The sequence below is a fragment of the Vulpes vulpes genome, chromosome 4 (genome assembly GCF_048418805.1).
Source record: "Vulpes vulpes isolate BD-2025 chromosome 4, VulVul3, whole genome shotgun sequence".
Taxonomy (NCBI): domain Eukaryota; kingdom Metazoa; phylum Chordata; class Mammalia; order Carnivora; family Canidae; genus Vulpes; species Vulpes vulpes.
The window spans coordinates 43,389,848-43,409,515 of NC_132783.1; positions in this window are offsets into that span (position 1 = coordinate 43,389,848).

Genomic DNA, 19,668 nt, shown 5'->3' on the forward strand with positions numbered 1-19,668 from the left:
AACAAAACTAAAAGACAACCTACAGAATGGGAGAAGATATTTGCAAACGACATATCAGATAAAGGGCTAGTTTCCAAAATCTATAAAGAACTTATTAAACTCAACACCAAAGAAACAAACAATCCAATCATGAAATGGGCAAAAGACATGAAGAGAAATCTCACAGAGGAAGACATGGACATGGCCAACACGCACATGAGAAAATGCTCTGCATCACTTGCCATCAGGGAAATACAAATCAAAACCACAATGAGATACCACCTCACACCAGTGAGAATGGGGAAAATTAACAAGGCAGGAAACCACAAATGTTGGAGAGGATGCGGAGAAAAGGGAACCCTCTTACACTGTTGGTGGGAATGTGAACTGGTGCAGCCACTCTGGAAAACTGTGTGGAGGTTCCTCAAAGAGTTAAAAATAGACCTGCCCTACGACCCAGCAATTGCACTGTTGGGGATTTACCCCAAAGATTCAGATGCAATGAAACGTCGGGACACCTGCACCCCGATGTTTCTATCAGCAATGGCCACAATAGCCAAACTGTGGAAGGAGCCTCGGTGTCCATCGAAAGATGAATGGATAAAGAAGATGTGGTCTATGTATACAATGGAATATTCCTCAGCCATTAGAAACGACAAATACCCACCATTTGTTTCAACGTGGATGGAACTGGAGGGTATTATGCTGAGTGAAATAAGTCAATCGGAGAAGGACAAACAGTGTATGTTCTCATTCATTTGGGGAATATAAATAATAGTGAAAGGGAATATAAAGGAAGGGAGAAGAAATGTTGGGAAATATCAGGAAGGGAGACAGAACATAAAGACTCCTAACTCGGGGAAACGAACTAGGGGTGGTGGAAGGGGGGAGGAGGGCGGGTGTTGGAGGGGAATGGGTGACGGGCACTGAGGTGGACACTTGACGGGATGAGCACTGGGTGTTTTTCTGTATGTTGGTAAATTGAACACCAATAAAAATTAATTTAAAAAAAATAAAAATAAAAAAACATTAGGCTGCTTCAATATTTTCTTTTTGTATGAATATATAACCTTATCCTCAGCATCTTTATGAACACAGCTTTTACCATGTTTCTAAATATTTCCCTAAGAAACTTATCCAGAAGTGGAATTACTGAGTAACCTAAAATTATTTTTATAATTCACTTTTTTTTCTTGGGCACCTGGGTGGCTCAGTCGGTTGAGCATCTGTCTTCTGCTCAGGTCATGATCCCAGGGTCCTGGAATCAAGTTCCACATCAGGCTCCCTGCTCCATGAGGTGCCTGCTTTTCCCTCTCTAGCTTGCTTGCTCTCTCTCTCTTTCTCTCTCTCAACTCTCATGAATAAAAAAATAAAATCTTTAAAACAAATAATTCATGTTTTTTACTTTAAAACATCTAAAATGCTTCTATTTTTCCCAAGCATTGTGTGTTACTAGGTTGTTAGTCCTTAAAAGTAGTCATATACTAAATCCTCCCTTGCAATAGCTTACCGTCAATTACCTGCCAGTCCTGCCTGGTGATAACAGATTAGAAGCTCTAATTTGTAACCTTTTTAAAAATCACTAATCTTTCTTTTTTAAGCTGGCAGTAACGTTATCAAGTTTCTTTATTTGGCACACAGAATTTTATACAGAAGAATACAATTTCTGCCAGCGTAACAGAGTCCTTTTGTTTTGCCAAAGGAAGATTGAAACTGATGATTTTCGTGGTTGAAGTAGATTCTATGGAGAGGTTTCCTTGCCACAGCAAGATCAAGCAAAGCTGCCATGAAACCATACCCGTTATAATTGTACTTGCTCTCCCCTAAAAGCTGATAAGTAAAGCTCCAGAGAGCTATGCATTTCAACTTCCTTTTTTTTTTTTTTTTTTTTTTTATGTACCTAATTACTGAATCAATGCAAACTCACAAACTTTTTGTTCTGGGTCCAGTATTTTGTAAAATTATACAGAAGACAATTTTGAACTGAAAAGGAACTCAAAAACATTCACCTGTCCAACGCCTTATTTTACAGATGAAGAACATGAGGCCCAGAAACTTGGACATGACTTTCTCAAATATACACAGAGAAATAATGGCAAAGTCAGACTGGAGCTAAATGTCCTCACTCTTATTCCCTCTGTCTCTACTTTTGAGATTGGAAAATTGCTACCAACGAAGTCCAGGAAGACCTAATTCTAGAAAAAGGAAAGACCTTCAGTCATAGGAATCAGGCTCAACCTTATATCGAGAATATATGATATTAAACAGAATTTTCAGGGGCTCCTCAGGGGCTCAGTTGGTTAAGCACCTGCCTTCGGTTCCCATCATGGTCTTGGGTCCTGAGATGGAGCTCCCCATAGGGTTTGCTGCTCAGCAGATAATCTGCTTCTCCCTCTGCCTCTGCCCTTCCCCCTCACTTGTGCTCTCTTGCTCGCTCTCTCAAATGAATAAATCTTTAAAAAACAGATAAAATAAAATAAAATTTTCAGTAAAGGAGAAAAGGTAGCAAACTTGTTGATATTATTTTTGTCATCACATGGCCAATGTCATATGGCCATATTAATTAATTTAGGCCACAGAAGTTATGATCTCGATGACCCAGTGTACAGTGAGTGTTAGTTGGTCTTTCTCAAATACAGCCTATGATGAAACTATTTTTAAGTAACTATTATATTTCCAAAGGAACAATTCACTAATATAGGCATGGGAGGCATCTCAATCTTCAATTGAGTTAGACCATATTATTACAGGTGAAGAGCCGTCTGAAAGTTTAAAGAGCCTGCACCATCGCTGTAATAGAGTGCTACTGAGAGTAGTCTTTAAACCCATAATGCTAGGGATGCCTGGGTGGCTCAACGGTTGAGCGCCTGCCTTTGGCACAGGGTGTAATCCTGGAGACCCAGGATCAAGTCCCACGTTGGGCTCCCTGCATGGAGCCTGCTTCTCTCTCTACCTCTCTCTCACTCTCTCTGATGAATAAATAAAATCTTTTTTTAATTAATAAATAAACCAATAACATCAGCTTCACCTGGGAGCTTGTTAAAAACACAAAATCAGCCCCACTTAGGCCTATCTGCAAATAGAGCCCAAGAATCTGTGTTTTAACAAGCTCTCCAGGTGATTCCTATGCATGTTAAAGTTTAAGAAGCATTGTTCTAATAGCAACATTCTCAACCTTTTTGCACATTGAAATTGTATGGGGAACTTTTAAAAAGACTTATGCCTGAGTCCCATTCCAGATTCATATTTAAATGGTCTGAGGTATGGCCTGGACATTATCATGGTTGAGAAAAAATACTCCCAATAATTCATTTGAAGCTTTTGTGTTGGTTCCTTTTTATAAAATCATTGAATATAGCCTTCAGAACTTCTTTTTATTTATTTTAAATTTCAATATTTTAACATTTATTTTTGTCTGCATTTGTGCCCTCTATAGCATTAATATAGCAACACATGTGTAAAATTTCTAAGTATAAATACAGAGGATGCTTTTCTTTAATTAACAGAGTTCATAATATTGAATGATGGTTTTTAAACTTGAGTGTGCATGAAAATCACCTGGGAAGCTTATTAAACTACAGATTCCTGGGATTACCTGCTAGAGACAGGTTCAACTGACCTGAGTTTGTGCTCAGGCGTCTACACTGCAAACATTCCCCAGATGATTCTTTATGCAAATGCTCCACAGACCACTGTTTAAGAAGCACTCGTTAGAACCAGGTCCAGTTTTAGTTACAGCAATAACAGAGCTGTCTGGGAAGGCGGAACATGAATTCAGGACCTCCAAGGGTGGTAGTACCTTGGGGGATAATCATGTTCAAAGGCTCAAACTTGAGGTATGAAGAACTGCAGGACACTCCAATGGATTAGTTTCCTGAGGCTATCCCTTGTTACAAAGACAGCAATGTAATCAGGAATATCAGTTGCTAGATTTATAATGAGAAATATAACTTTTAGTGAGACTATAGTGGATCTTATTGGTTGCCAATACGTTATGGTCCTGCAGAAAACCAATAGAATGCAAAATTGTAATAATAAATTTGCTTCTTTAGCCTAGAATCAGAGTAAGAAGAAATAATTATAAAGTTTTCATAGTTGCTGCTCTCAAAATATAATACATGGCATACTGCCAACAGGAGAGGAATAATTAGACCAAATATAAATATAAGTGATATAAACACGCCAATTTAAAAGATTGTCAAATTGTACTGAACAAAACCAACTGTAGTTTTCCGACAAGAAATTCATTTACAAATACATTTAAAGTAAAAAGATATAATAAGATGCACATTGTTAACCATAATCAAGAGAAAGCTGGAATGGCTATATTAATAATAAGTTGATTATATATTTTGGATATTAACCCCTTATCTAATATGTGATTTGCAAATATTTTCTCCTGTTTTATAAGCTGCTTTTTCTTTGGTCATTTAGTTTAGTTTTTTTTTTTTTTTTCTGCTGTGCAAGGCTTTGTCGTTTGATGTAGTCCCATATGTTGTTGTCTTTTTAAGATTAATGATACTGATAAAAGCTTAGCCAGTCTTATCAAAAGACAGAGAGAGAGAGAGAGAGGTATGACAGAAATTTAAATATCTAGAATTGAAGAGGAGACATAACTACAGAAGCTAGAGAAATTACAAAGATAACAATATATTTTTATTTACTTATTGGTATTTATTGGTATACCAACAAATTGGACAACTTAAGTGAAATAAACAAAACCTTGAAAATTACCAACCGCTAAGTCTTTCTCAAGAAGAAATAGACAACTTGAATAGCTCCATGGCTATCAAAGAAAATAATTTTGTACTTACAAATCTTCCCACACAGAAAAGTCAGGGCTTAGATGGCTTCACTGTTGAATACTACCAACATTAAAGGAAGAAAAAGAATCCCAACTCTACACAAAATGCTCCAGAAAACAGAGAAGAAAACACTTCACAAAACATTTCATGAGGCCATCATTGTCCTTTAACCAAAATGGACAAGGATATGGTGAGAAATAAAACTATTAATTGGTCTCTCATGAATACAAATACATAAATCCTTAAGATTTTAGTAAATCAAGTTCATGCATAATATATCCTGACAAAAAAATAATTTATTTCAGGAATACAAGGTTGTTCTAATATACCTATTCAAAATCAAATATTTATCATATAATCAGACTTAAAAAAGAAAGACTCAAATGAGTATCTCAATAGATGCAGAAAATTCAATATCCATTGATAATAAAAATACTTCAAACAAACTAGGAATAGAAGAAATTCTCCTAACTTGATAAAAAAGCATCTATAGCCGATACCACACCTAATGGTAAAAAATTGAATGCTTCTCTCTCTAAGACTGAGAATGAGGCAAGGATGTTTACACCACCACTTCTACTAAACATTATATTAGATGTCCTAACAAAAGCATTAGATCAAGAGAAAGAAATAAAAGGCAGACAGATTAGAAAGAAAATAACGTGATTGTTCAAGAGGAAAATTCTAAGTAATTTATGAAAATATTTCAAAGTTTAATATCTGAGTTAGCAAGATCACAGTATACATAGTTAACACACAAAAATTTATTATAGTTCTATTTCTTAGCAATGAGTAACTATAAATTAAAACTTTAAATATATCATTTATAATAATATCAAAAATTTGAAATATTCGGGATATAGCTAACAAAATGTGTGTTAAGACCTTTCCTCAAAAATTCCAAAACGTTGCTGACAAATATTGAATAGACTAAAAATGGAGGCAGCCGAGTGACTCAGTTAAGTGTCTGACTCTTGGTTTCAGCTCAGGTTATGATCTCAAGGTCGTGAGATCGAGCACGGCGTCAGACCCCACACTCAGCACAGAGTTTGCATAAGATTCTCTCTCTCCCTCTGCCTCTCCTGCTCATCTCATGCTTTCTCTCTTTCTCTAAAATAAATTGGAGAAATAAATTATGCTCATGAATCAGAAGTTTGTATTTTTACGAGGTAGTTCTCCTCCAAATCCATCTGTAGATTCCCTGCAGTCTTTATCTAAATTGCAACAGATCTTAGCAGAAATTACCAAACCGATTATGGAATTATATGGAAATGCAAGGGACCAGAAATAGCAAAAACAATATTATAAAGAAAAATAAAATTGGGGGATTACACCACCTGATTATAAAACTTAATATAAACCCATAGCAAATCAAGAGTATGATAATGACACAAATATAGATGAACAAATTTAACATAATAGGGAATCAAGAAGCAGACATAGACACATATATAGTAAATTGATTTTCAAGGTAGAGGCTAAAGCAATTCAGTAGAGAATAATTATATTTCAAAAAATGATGCTGGGACCCTGAATTGCTATATACAATAAAATGAACCTGTATCTTTATCTTACATCATACACATATACCTCAAAGCAGATTATAGATGTAAACATAGTGGATAAAACTTTAAAACTGGTAAAATAACACATAGGAAAAAAATCTGTGTGACTTTGAAGAAGAAACAGATTTATTTGAAGAGCTATAAAAAGCATGAGATATTTTCAAATGATAACTAATATTAAATAAACATATTTACTTTTCAAGAAACATCATTAAGAAGATAAAAAGACAAACCAGAATAGGAGAAAAAAATTGCAAAATCTATATCTGATAAAGAACTTGTGTTTTGAACATATGCAGAATACTTGATACAACCCAATTTTTAAAAGAGCAAAATAGGTAAACAGAGACTTTGTCAAATAAGCACATTATGTGACGCTGAGTACCATTATTTATTAGGGAAATTCAAGTGAAAACCACAATTACATATCACTCATTACACACCTAACATAGCTAAAATGTCAAAGAATGACAATACCAATTATGGGCAAGGATGAGCACCAACTGACTCTTACGTATCACTAGTTAGAAGGAAAAATGATATAACCACTTTGGAAAACAGTCCAACGGTTTCATATTAAATGAAATACATACTTACTATATGACCCAGAAATGTCACTCCTGTGTATTTACCCTCCTCTCTCCCCCCAAAATACCCATGCATCTATACCAAGATTTATAATGAATATTCATACTAGTTTTATTCATAATAGGCAAACACTGGAAACAACCAAATTTGTCAGATGGTGATGGAAAAGCAAACTGTACTGTACCTATAACAATAGGTTACTACTCAGAAAGAGAAAAGAATTACTTATATAGGTGGCAGCATGGATGGATCTGAAAAGCATTTAGCATGCTAAATTTAAAAAGGAAGACATAGAAGGTCATTTGATTCAATTCTGTAAAATGATAAAACTATAGTGACAGGCAGTCTATCTTCGTTTGCCAGGGGCTGGGACTAAGGAAGAGCTTGGCTTTAAGGGCACAGAGGAATTTGGCGAGGCGATGCGGATGTTTTATACCTTGATCGGCTGGCGGTTCCACAGTACTATGCATTCATCAAAACTCATCAAAAGATACACGTGAAATGGCTGAACTTTATTACATGTAGATTATACTACAGTACAGCTTAAAAGAACAAATCTTTAAAAAATAGTAGGCATGAAGGGCATCTGGGTGGCTCAGTTGGTTAAGTGTCGTCTTTGGCTCAGGTCATGATCCCAGAGTCCTGGGATCGAGCTCTGCTTTGGGCTCCTTGCTCAGTAGGGAGCCTGCTTCTCCTTCTCTCTCTCCCTTACCCTCTGCTGCTTCCTTTTGTTCATGTTCTCTCTTTCTCTCTCTAAAATAAATATATAAAACCTGGAGAAGGAACCCATACTCTGTGCTTTCACACTTAATCCTTGTAATCACCCTTGTAATCAGACATAGATATCAGCACTCCACTTTATAGATAAGAAAATTGAGGGCTAGAGAGCTTTGTTTCCCCAAAGTCACACAACTAACAAATGCCAAAGCAGTGGCTTGGATCAATACGATGCTGAATCTCACGCTCATAACTATTATTCAAGGGGAAAAAAGAACATAACAAAGACCTATGATTTTACATTTTTCCATATGCCATTGAAAAACATGACATTGTGGCAGCCAAGGGCAATTCCTATATTCCCAACATATCTAATTAAAAAGAAAACTTTGAAGTCACATGACACTCGAAAACCATGATACACATCTATACAAATTGCTATTGTTACTGTCCATATATGCATATTTACTAGGCTTTTAAAAATTATTTAAATTGCATCTATAAGAATACAAATGGAGAAAATAATTTCAATAGGAGTCAGAACAAATCAGAAAATCAGATTCTTTTGTTTTAAATAAGAATCTCATACCCAAACAAGCTCACTTGCATAATCATGTGAGAAGCCCTATATGGATTGTGACATGGAAAAATTGGATAAACAAGAGCTTCATTAGGTATGTTCAGGGGGAAAAGAACCACAATATCTTATATTAAACTAGGACACCTGACCAGGTTAGTTTACTGCTATATTCTAAGCGGCATAATCATTTGAATGTCATTGTTATGCAAAGAAATGCTTAAAGTTTAGTTGTACTGTGGCCATTATGCAAATATGATCCTTCTGTGTCTAGCCTAGTCTGGTTTACAAAATTAGATATGCCCAGTCATGTTTCAGAAGCTCGCTACAATAAATACAACCCCAGAATAACTGAGAGAGGATAGTTAGCAAAAAATCTAATGACAGAGCCCGAGAAAGCAAAATATCCAATGTGGTAATACGTATTCTTTTAGTGGCAAAATTTAAAATAATAACATGCCAGAAACACTGCTAACAGATTATAATATATGGGCTTATACATGAGACCAAACAGATTATGTTCCCGAGGCAAAGAGCTTTTCTGTTCTTTCACATTTAGGACATTAAGACTTTCTATTAGAAATTCCTCATTTCAGACTGTAAAAAAAGATGCACATACCAAAGTCACTTTGATCTATTCAATTCATTTAGAAAAAAAAGTTTCACATTTTATGCATACTTAAATTTTAAGAACAGCTACCATTTCGTGAGCACTTGGTGTGTTCCAGACATTTTTCTAAGTGCTCTATTAATTCATGCAATCCTCACAACAACCTTATGAGGTAAATAGTGTTACTGTCCATTTTACAGATCAGGAGACTGAAGCCAGGAGAGGTTAAGTTGCCTTGGGTCACACAGCTCTCAGATGCTGGAGGCAAGAGTTGAGCCTAGGCAGCCTGGTTAAGAGCCTGCACCCTATACCACTACACCATGCTGGCCAGTGCTGATACTACACTTTTAGGCTATTAGGAATAATGCTGCTAAGAACAGGGGTGTAAAAACATCTTTAATATCCCCCTTTCAATTCTTTTGGCTATATACCCAGAGGTGGAATTGCTGGATCATACGATAATTCTATTTTTAATTTCTTAAAGAACCCTCATTCTGTTTTCCATAGCAGCTGCACCATTTTACATTCCTACCAACAGGGCACAAGGGTTTTAATTCCTCCACATCCTCACTAACCCTTGTTATTTTCTGGGTGTCTTTTTTAACATTAGACATCTTAATGGGTGTGAAATAGGATATGTGTTTTAAGTTTCTGGAAAGTTCTAGATTCTGTATTTTGAGTTAATAATGTACATTGTTAAGGACTCTATCTTGCTTTGAATGTTTGCCATGACCATGTCTTCTACTAAGAAAAGAGGTACTAAGATACCATAATGTATACCAGATGGCCCCTCAGGCATGTGAGCTCATGCTTTATACATGTGACCCTGTTTTTCTGGCCAACAGCTGATCAGACCAAAGGATGATGCCTGAGCCAGAGGTTGACCGGGTGTTTTGATGCAGAAGTTTTCATAAAGGGCATCAAACCATATCTTCTCCCTCAGTTTCTGTCTCACAGCCTGTCTGTGATTGTCTCCCTTTATAGGACTAAACAAACTCACGAAGTTTGCATTCCACAGGTCAGTTGGTCCTTAATAGAAGGAGAAGTAGAAGCAGTTGAAACGGAGATGGAGTATCTGAGACACCATAGTGATGGAACATTTACAGGCACCAGATGCTGAAATTTGCTGAACCACCAGGCCATCAAAGCTACTCTGCTTTCCCTAATGATGTCCTAGCTATTTCATGCACTCTTCTACAAATGCTCCCCATGAACACTGACCTTTGGTACCTTGAGCATGCCTCTGTTCTCTACAACCTCAAAATGATCTAGCAGGGTTTTTTTAAAAACAAACAAACAAACAGATATGCGGGGATCCCTGGGTGGCTCAGTGGTTTAGCACCTGCCTTCAGCCCAGGATGTAATCCTGGAGTCCTGGGATCGAGCGGCACATCAGGCTCCCTGCATTGAGCCTGCTTCTCCCTCTGCCTGTGTTTCTGTCTCGGTCTCTGTCTCTGTCTCTGTCTCTGTCTCTCTCTCTCTCTGTGTGTGTCTCATGAATAAATAAATAAAATCTTTAAGAAAAAAACAGATATGCTTACTAATGAAGATCAATTTCTTTTTAGTTTTATAAGTCACTTTTTATTTTTAAGGTAACTTTTAAAAAGAGACATTAATTGGATGCTTCTGCTTTGCACAAATGAGTTCCTGTTTGCTGTTGCTTTAATGTACATCTCAAGATATCTCTGAAACATAACTAGGAAAATTGGAAAGAAGTTATAAATGCAAGATAACTGAGAAGAAAATGAGAACAAGATATTTAGCTCTGAATTAGAATTAGCAAAAAGCAAACAGCAAATTTCCAAAATGAATTCATCTGCAAACACCAGTCACCTTATACTTTCTCAGGTTAAAAAAATGATCAAGAAAAGCAGTTTCTTATATTGAATTATAATTCTGGCTTTAGAAATATTATTTCCATAAGTCAAGTTTTAAACTGGGGAAGGCAAAGGCATCCAATAGCCATGAAGAAAATATAATTTACTGTAATCAATTTTGAAATAATGTGCATAAAATTAAAAACACACACACACAAAGCACTTACCCTTAACTCACACATGCCCCCTGCTGACAGACTTGATGTAGCCCCTTTCTCTGATTAACTCCATTAAAACAGAACACATATGCCATTTAAGTGCACCGCTCTCATCTGCTAATGTAAAAACTAAAAGTTCTGCACCAGAAGCTCTACTCATGATAAAATGAGGGGCAGATCCAGAAGTCAAACTACACTGAAATTTAAATACACAAGTGAACATATTGGAGCTATTGAAATGTATAGGAATAAGTGCATGGTGTAGAGCAGAAATTTCCAAAGACATGTAGATTTCTAAATCTCAGCAGAGGTAAGTTACATCCTCCCCAGTGCAGGCTGTGAGCCAGACTGACGTACAAAGCATATACTACCTTATGATCCCAATGGGGGACTAAACCAGACCACAGAAAAACCATAAACCTCTTTCACAACTAGGCTAAAAAGTCTGAGATGGTGAACTTCAACACTCTCCATTTGCTTAGATAATTTAAAGTGGGGGAGGTGGGTAGGAGTAAATATTGACATACATGTCAACTAACTATAAGTATGATGTCACCTTGGTTTTAACGGATCTTTTCTAATTAAGGGATTGATAGTAATATCAGCAACCATTTGTTGAGTGACGACTATTGTGTCAGCCACTTTGTACACATTATCTAATTTAATATGTACAGCAATCCTGTGAGGAAGGAGTTGTGTGCTGCATCTTATACATGATGTTCAGATACTTGATCAAAAGCACAAAGCTAGGAAGTGACAGAATAGGTTTTTAAAACCCTATTTTGTAGGACACAAAACCCATATTGTTTGACTGTATCACACTAATTTTCAGAGTACCTACTAACCACATAATAGTAAATGAAGTATTTAACAAATTTCTATTGAGTAAAACATGCCAAAAATTCTAGTCACAAAATGTTATCTCTTCTGTGAAAGATGCAATGTGTATTTCTACTGTACTTTGGTTCCTGGCTTGATGTATGCAAACAAGAATTTAAAAGGCAAATAAAGTCTGTCTACTATTTCTGAACGTATATTATTCTGTTTTCAGCACAGAGCAGTTTCTTTACCATTGTCTTACTTTTTCTCCAGTAAACTGTGAATTCCCTTGTCTAGACCCCAGGCACTTCTTTCATAGACAGCTCTAACATCAGTCTACTAACGCCATAGCCAAGGTCGTCTTGCATGCCTGCCACTCTCATGTTGCACTTCCATAAGATATCCTGAAGGTTTTCCGTGGCTCTACTAGTTATGCAAATGGAGGTTGTTCCCTTCAGGAGCTCATTCCACCCTACCTGCCTGTTCCTCCTGCTGCTATAATCCAGCTGTATCAAGCATTACATATTATGGAAGGTAAAATACACCCTCCATCCCAGACAAGCTTAGGCTTGTTCCCTTACATTCATTGCCATCCCAAAAACTCACACAAACTGTTCCATATCATATTTGCAGCATGGTTGCCAAAGAAGAAACTCAAGGTTGGCAAAGGGTGTTTGTTTTTTGTTGTTTGTTTTTGGGGGGTGGTTTTTTTTTTTTTTTGCCTTTTATGAAGTTCTTTGAATAGATTTACTTCACTCTTCACCCAAGAGAATCCCTCTTCACAATATTATTGAATTTGGTAATCCAATTGAGGCTGAGAGGCCATTCCAAATGGATTTGCTAAATCAGCTTTTATTCTGAGGCAGACAAGCAGCACTGCATTCTAGAAAAAGAAGCATTCCAGTTAAAAAGAGAAGTTGCCCTTTGGTTTGTCCTCTACCTCCTATTATCAACTTTCTTCTATTTTCAAATCTATTCTTCAAAGAGGACAAGCTCTAATGGAGGATCGGGAGATGGAATCTCCTCTGAGCCAGGCAATGTTCTTTTCTATTCGCAGCCACTCCACTGCCAAACTGCAGTGGGCTTGTTAATTTATTCTACGTGAATGCCAACATGACAGCCAAGGAAGCAGCCTCACGTACACCCAACAGTTCACCATTGGAATCACATCACGATGTATGTTAGGACACTTGCAATATCTCTCGTGCTCTTTTTCCTAGAATTGCAATCTGTAAAGCCACCATAAGCCAGAACCACCAGTGTCCATATTTGTCACTTTGTGGAAAGGACTTGCCTAAAATGGAAAGCAGTACAAAGTAGAGCCAAGAAAAGGAGAGAACCCTGCCAACGTCATGTGAGCTCTTGGAATCAACCATGCCTGAAGACAGAATTATCCCATGGACTTTCTACTGGTACAAGCTAATAAATCCCTATGCTTTTTCAATGTAAGCAAGGTTAGTTGGAATATTTTTGTCACCTGCGAATGCATGAGCTCTAAATAATGAATAGCGTGTAGTTAAGAGGAAAGAAGGCTGCCTTTGGTGTATTTCCCAATAGGAAACAGATGGCATTCTCAAATTGGAAAATTTTAGAGGATTTTTTTTTTAAATTAAGGTCCTATTTCCAAAGGTGTAGGTAGGGTGGATCAGAACCACAAGGGTAGTGTGGTAACTCAGAGCTGGTTAGAGCACTGCTATAATTACCCACAAGCTTAAAAGGACAAGAGAAAGGACCAGTTATCAGAACACAAAATGGGGGAGTCATACAGAAAAAAAGTTACCTTGAAATAAACAGTGATGTTTAGTCAAGGGACACAGGTGGCTTAAGGTGAATTCACAAGAAAAGAGCCATGGAAATAAACTCTTGCCCTAGTTCTGATCTTCTGCCTAGGATACCCTACTTGCCATACTCAACTGAAAGTCAGAGAAACCTGGGATGTAGTACACACAAACCATCCTCCCAGGGCAGAGATAAAAATTTAGAAGGGTGAAAGTTGACCTGTAATTTCAAATGAAAGATATTCAATGAAACCTACATGCTTTGTCCCTCACCATTCATTCTTTTCCTTCATCCAGTTGAAAAATTCATGTTCTCATCTTGGGACACATATGAAATCCCATCAGCTGTTGTATTATCATGGGATGATAATGACTCCATCATACGGCCACCTGTCTTTCAAGGTCACCCCTGAGTGTGATTGTTGTGTGGTTTCTGTCCTTCTTCATCTGGCGCCAGCAGAGCATGGAGATCTACCTATAAATCAGGCCCATGGTTTGCCTCCACAATTAAGTAGGCATTTTGAACTCTCCATGCAGTCACAGTTGTGGATGAGGAAAAGATGACAAAGCAATAGAAGCAGATACGACATGAATTCAGCCACCAGCCCCTAAAGCTGATGAATATGCTCAAGACCAGATATGTACATACTATTTCAATTTTATCATTTATGTTCAACTTTAAATTCTGTAGGTCAAATATACCTATACATATAGTGGGAAGTTCAGATTGCATAGTCATTTTATTTCCCATGATCAAGTGCTATCTATCAAAACCTGCTAGCAAGCCAGGAGCTGTTTTTCAAATGGAAAATAGTTGTCAGTAAAGAAGGACATGGCCTCTTTCCAGATCCCTGTGTTGTGATTTTCCTACTGAATTTGCCAGAGGCTCAAAGAGCATCTTGTCTGCCACAAATGCTTCCTTTATTTATAGTGTCCCATATTATTAGGCTCAGATAGCAGAGCAAATTGCATTGCAACCTAGAACTACTACAGAGTCCATTATTACTACCAGTCCCACTCAAAAATTGTAACCTTCTGAATTGCCAATAAATGGAATGAGAGGATTACCCCCAAATACGTGCATTGCCAGCAAAATCCTGAACAGCTTTAGATGGATCCCATTTTTTAAAATATTTTATTTATTTATTCACAAAAGACACACACACACACACACAGAGAGAGAGAGAGAGAGGCAGAGACACAGGCAGAGGGAGAAACAGGCTCCATGCAGGAAGCCTGACGCAGGACGTGATCCCGGGTGCCCAGGATCACGTCTTGGGTTGAAGGCAACGCTAAACCGCTGAGCCACCCGGGCTGCCCGATGGGTTCCATTTATGAAGTGGTGAGCATTGTGTAAAGTGTAGCAGCTTGTTCCTCATTTCAGAAAAGAGATGACATTATGCTCAGTCCTACTGAAGACCCTAAAATACTGTAGTTTTTATTCCTAACCTTTAGAATGTACATGCCTTATTAAGATATCTTGAGTGCTTAATACTTCCCACGTACCAGACCCAGTTATCAATGTAATCATTGTGTAGTAGACAAATGAGATAGATGTTCAGTGTAATAACACGATGATGAAGGTCCATCTAGATTACAACATAGAATAAAAGAGTTGACATAGCCTATGAACAAAATAGTGAAAGTAGGCTGCAGTCTCTGCCATGTGAATGCAAATTGTTCCTGATTTTCCTCGCTGATTAAGATAGAATGATAGCACAGCTGAAAATATAATCACTGCATGATCAAGTCTGCTATAGTCTGCTGTTACTCTCCATAATACATCTGGCTATTGTATCAGCCAAATAGGCTAATGTTAAGTGATATGTGGCAACCATAACCATTTTGTTCCTCAAAATGTTGATAGTGACACTATAATATCTCTAGGAATTGAATATTGCTTTTGGTGTTATGGGAAGAAGAGCAGGTAGGGTTGGAGGCAGTTTCAGGAATTTCTACTTGATCTTTTCTGCTCTGGAACCTTTAGAATGCATTCCCACACAGCTTCTGCAGTCATCTACTGATAGAGATCAGTCAATTCTTTGATCCTTTCTATACGCACTTTCTTCACAAATGCAGGTCTTGAGCTTCTCAAACTGTGCTATGTTGTAGAATAACTCTCATTTTAGGTCTAGAAAGAATGACAAGTGTGAGGTTGGGTCGTGAGCAAAATTAATGTCAGGTTATGAGACAACCACTTTAGGTCCAATCACTGCGAAACTTTTATGCAGAAGAGGATTACTTAGAGGAAGGGAATGAGGCAGAAACTACCTCCCTAGGCAAGAAAATTTCGGGAGATTTTTGAGAGTCAAAGTTCTCAGCCTAGTGTCTGCTCAAATGTCCCAACCCCCTGCTTCAGGGTACAAATCCTTTTCTACCAGTTGCCTTAGAAGAGAAACATGACAGACCTGAATATTTAAGTCTGCAATCCCTCACCCCTGACAACTACATTTTGGGCTTATGCCTTAGCCAAATATATCCTGCAACAGTAGGAGATGAGGAATTCCTTCAAATCTTCCATAAAGGCCATCTGGTTCTCCACATGTGTTATATAAGTTCATATCTCTAATTTTCCCCCTAAGTAAGCAATGGAGGGAGACAAGAAGCCAGTTCACTCAATCTTTTTAATCCCTATTGCTGCCACAGTGATCTCTCACTGCCATGCTCCCATCTGCATGTCTTTGATACTGTCAGTGATAATCTGGGTAGTAATAATGCCTCTTCATTCCATGAAGTGCCAGTATCCCACCTTCTCCTGGCAAGATGACTATCCCTGTGCTCTTTGAATTCAGGAGAAACTCATTGTCAGAATCCCATTTTGTAGGCCTATTCCCTAGAGCCACTTACAGTACCAGTGAATGCTAAATATAATACTAATTATTGTGTCACTCAGGGTCATAGCAGGATGCCATATTCAGATTAGGAAAATTGAAGGAGACTCATCACAAAAGGACAATTTGCTAAGATGAGATATAGGGGGAACCACAAGTAACAGTGCATTATTCCAAGTGTTTTATCATCCATAATCCAAAGATGGCAATGAAGGGAGGAAGCCAATGCTCAGAAGCTGAATGTTGACAGACAAGTATGAAAGCCACCTCAAGAGGATCTAGTGAATGAGCATTCCAGGGAAGAGAAACAAAACATATGGAGGATCCAAGACTAAAGCATGACTGGCATTATGAAGGAAGAGCAAGTAGGCTAGTACCTGGAACAGAATATGAGAAAGACTGCTAAGAAGTGAGAACAGAGAGATGAGAGGCTGTAGGTACTGCAGAATTTGTAGGTCATTTGAAAGGCTTTTTTTTTTTTTAACTGTCCAAATGTTGGGAAGATTCCAGAAGGTTTGAGCAAAAGAGTGACATAATCTGATTTACTTTTTAAAAGGATCACACAAGAAACTCTACAATGTTAACAGACATGGAGACCAGTTAGAATATTGTTATAACTCAGATGAAAGATGACAGGGATTCAGACCAGCCAGCAATGGAGAGTAGCATGAAGTGATCAGATTCCAGATACATTTTGAAAAGTTGATCTGATAGGAATTGCTGAGAAGCTGAATATGGGCTGTGAGATAGGAAGGAATAAAGAATAACCCTAAGTGTTTGGACTGAGTAATTTAAGAATGAAGTTGCCATTTGGAGCTGGAGAAGCCTTGGGAAATAACAGGTAGGGTGGGGGGTGGGAAACAAGAATTCTATTGTGGACACGTTAGGCTTGAGAAGGTTTTAAACAAAAAGTGGAGGTGCGCAGCAGGCAAGAGGATATATAATCTGGACCTAAGAGGAAAGGTCTAAGCCAGAGAAATAAACATGAGAGTGTCGGACCATAGATGGTATTTAAAGCCATGATACTAGATGAGATCACCTAGGGAGTGAAAATCAATAGAGAAGAGCACCATAAATTTGAAATATGAATCAGTCTCTGAGCAAATTTTACCCTAAAATAATTAGTCTGAGGATCTTTAAAATTGTAGAAGGTCAAGAGACTACTCTGTTTCTCAATGGATTTGTATAAAATCTTTATTTAAGGGTGTTAAGCATCATGGCCAAGTTGATGAAGAAATATGTGGATAGGAAAGAAATACAGTCCCTTTCGACTTGAATTTCTTAATTCCCTCAGGTTTCACACATTTAAAATATTCAAGAGACACCTCAGTAAAGGCCTCATCAAGTCACACCCAGTGCTTGACTGTAAGCCTTTCGTAAGAAAACCTTTTGTCTGAGTTGAATCCAAAGTAATTTCTCAAGATTTTCTTTAACAATCCCTTGGAGGCCACAGGAGAATTAATAAGTGCCCATCAGAGACAGTAGCTATGCTCATAGTATGCCCCCTAGTAAAATCACAAGACCCGAAAGCAGCCAGTGAATATAAATTTGTGTACAACACCCCAGATCAGTGCCTTTGATGGTATCCCCCTGAGGGGATCTGAACTGTGAACTCATTAATCCATCCAACATTCTGACATGTATGTGGGAAAGTTGTTCCTGCACAAATTGTTTCAATATATGTTATATAAATGATAGCTGGTTTTCATAATGCTCCATGTCGCTCCTGCCTTGGTGTTTGCCCCAGTTTGCATTTAGGAGATAACAAGGTATGGATATTTAACAACCTGTCAAGAGGCACAGAGCAAGCCAGAAATTGGCTGTCCTGATTCTCCTCCTGGATTTACCACTTTGTCTTTTCACTTCAACAAGAAAGAACTTCAAAACCACACACAGCCACCATCAAATGTTGGTTTTACACACACTCATAAAACTTAGAGGGCTTTTGAAGCCAGTTTTATTTTGAACCCTGTTCCCAGTGGCCCCTTAGCCTTAAAATTTTGAGTATTATTTTCCTGATTTTGCAAGATAATGGAGAAACAGCACAGAAATAAACCATGACTGAAACTAAAATTGTTAACGCATATCAAACAGTGTACAGCTGCACAATCATTTACTGGGGGGTTGATAGGATATACCACATATTATTTTGTGGCCATTCAGAAAAGATATAGGAATAATCATTTTTTCTTTGGCCAAGCCATTCATGAGAGTACAAACAGCACTCAACTAGGCAACTGAGGACTTCTGGGGCTCCCTGTGTATGTTCATATCACCTTAGCCAAACTCCGCTTCCTCGGTAGTCCAGCAAGGTTATAACACCTGCTCTGTCAGCCTTGTGAACATCTGTGAGGATCACACAAGATACTACGTGTTAAAATATAAGCACTAAACCAATAATAATACAAACAAAAGTAACAGTAGATAGTATCGTGCTTGTCTCACCATCCTAGCAGCCTCACGGTACACACAAGTATTATTTTATTTGTGTTGATCTATTTCATATCTAACATATCAGGGTGCTGGGAATTATTGACTTTTGAGGCTGTCCTTACTTGAATGTTATACTGCATCATGGTCACCTTTTTCTCAACCATCTGGACACTGATCAGAGATAAGCCAGTTCTAAAGAGCCCCAGGAATGCATCCACAGCCTCCGACCTATAAGCTGGCTATGGCTGGAACTGAGGCAAACCTAGGACTGCACACAGGAGTTTTGGCTTATTAGTCACAACATGGTTAAGCTAGAAGTGGCTGATATAGTGGGTGAGTTAGAAAATCAGTTTCAAAACTGCATTTGTATAGCGAGCACACCACATTTTTGTCCAATGAAAAATACATGTTTAATAATATATGAAATGGACACTTAATGTAATGTACACATAATGTAGAATGCATATAGAATGTAAATTAAATGCAGTCAAATTTTCTTAAAATGTTTTTATTCACAGTCTCCAAAAATGGCAGATGTCAAAGTCTCTATGTGGGAGGTAAATGTTGATAGTGATTCTAAAGAGATATAGTGCAATTTGACCCACTCTCCTAGCATGACTGTTGGGTGGGACTTTGTTTAGGCAGTTGTTGTGCAAGGATAAGCCCTCCCATTTCCTTCTCCCCTCTTTGCTTTTCCCCTTCTTCCCCCCCCCCTTTGCTTTTCCCCTTCTAATCTTTTTTATCTTCTTCCTTCTTTCCTCTCTTTTACTTCCATTTGCCTCCTTTTCTCTTTTTCTTCTCTTCTCTTTGACTATTTCTCCCTTCTCTTCTCTCTCACTGCTAGCCTCTCTACCTTCTCCTCATTTCCCTTTCCTATCTCCTCTCCTCCTTTTCTCTCTCTTTCTCCTCCTCCTCCTCCCCTTACCTCACC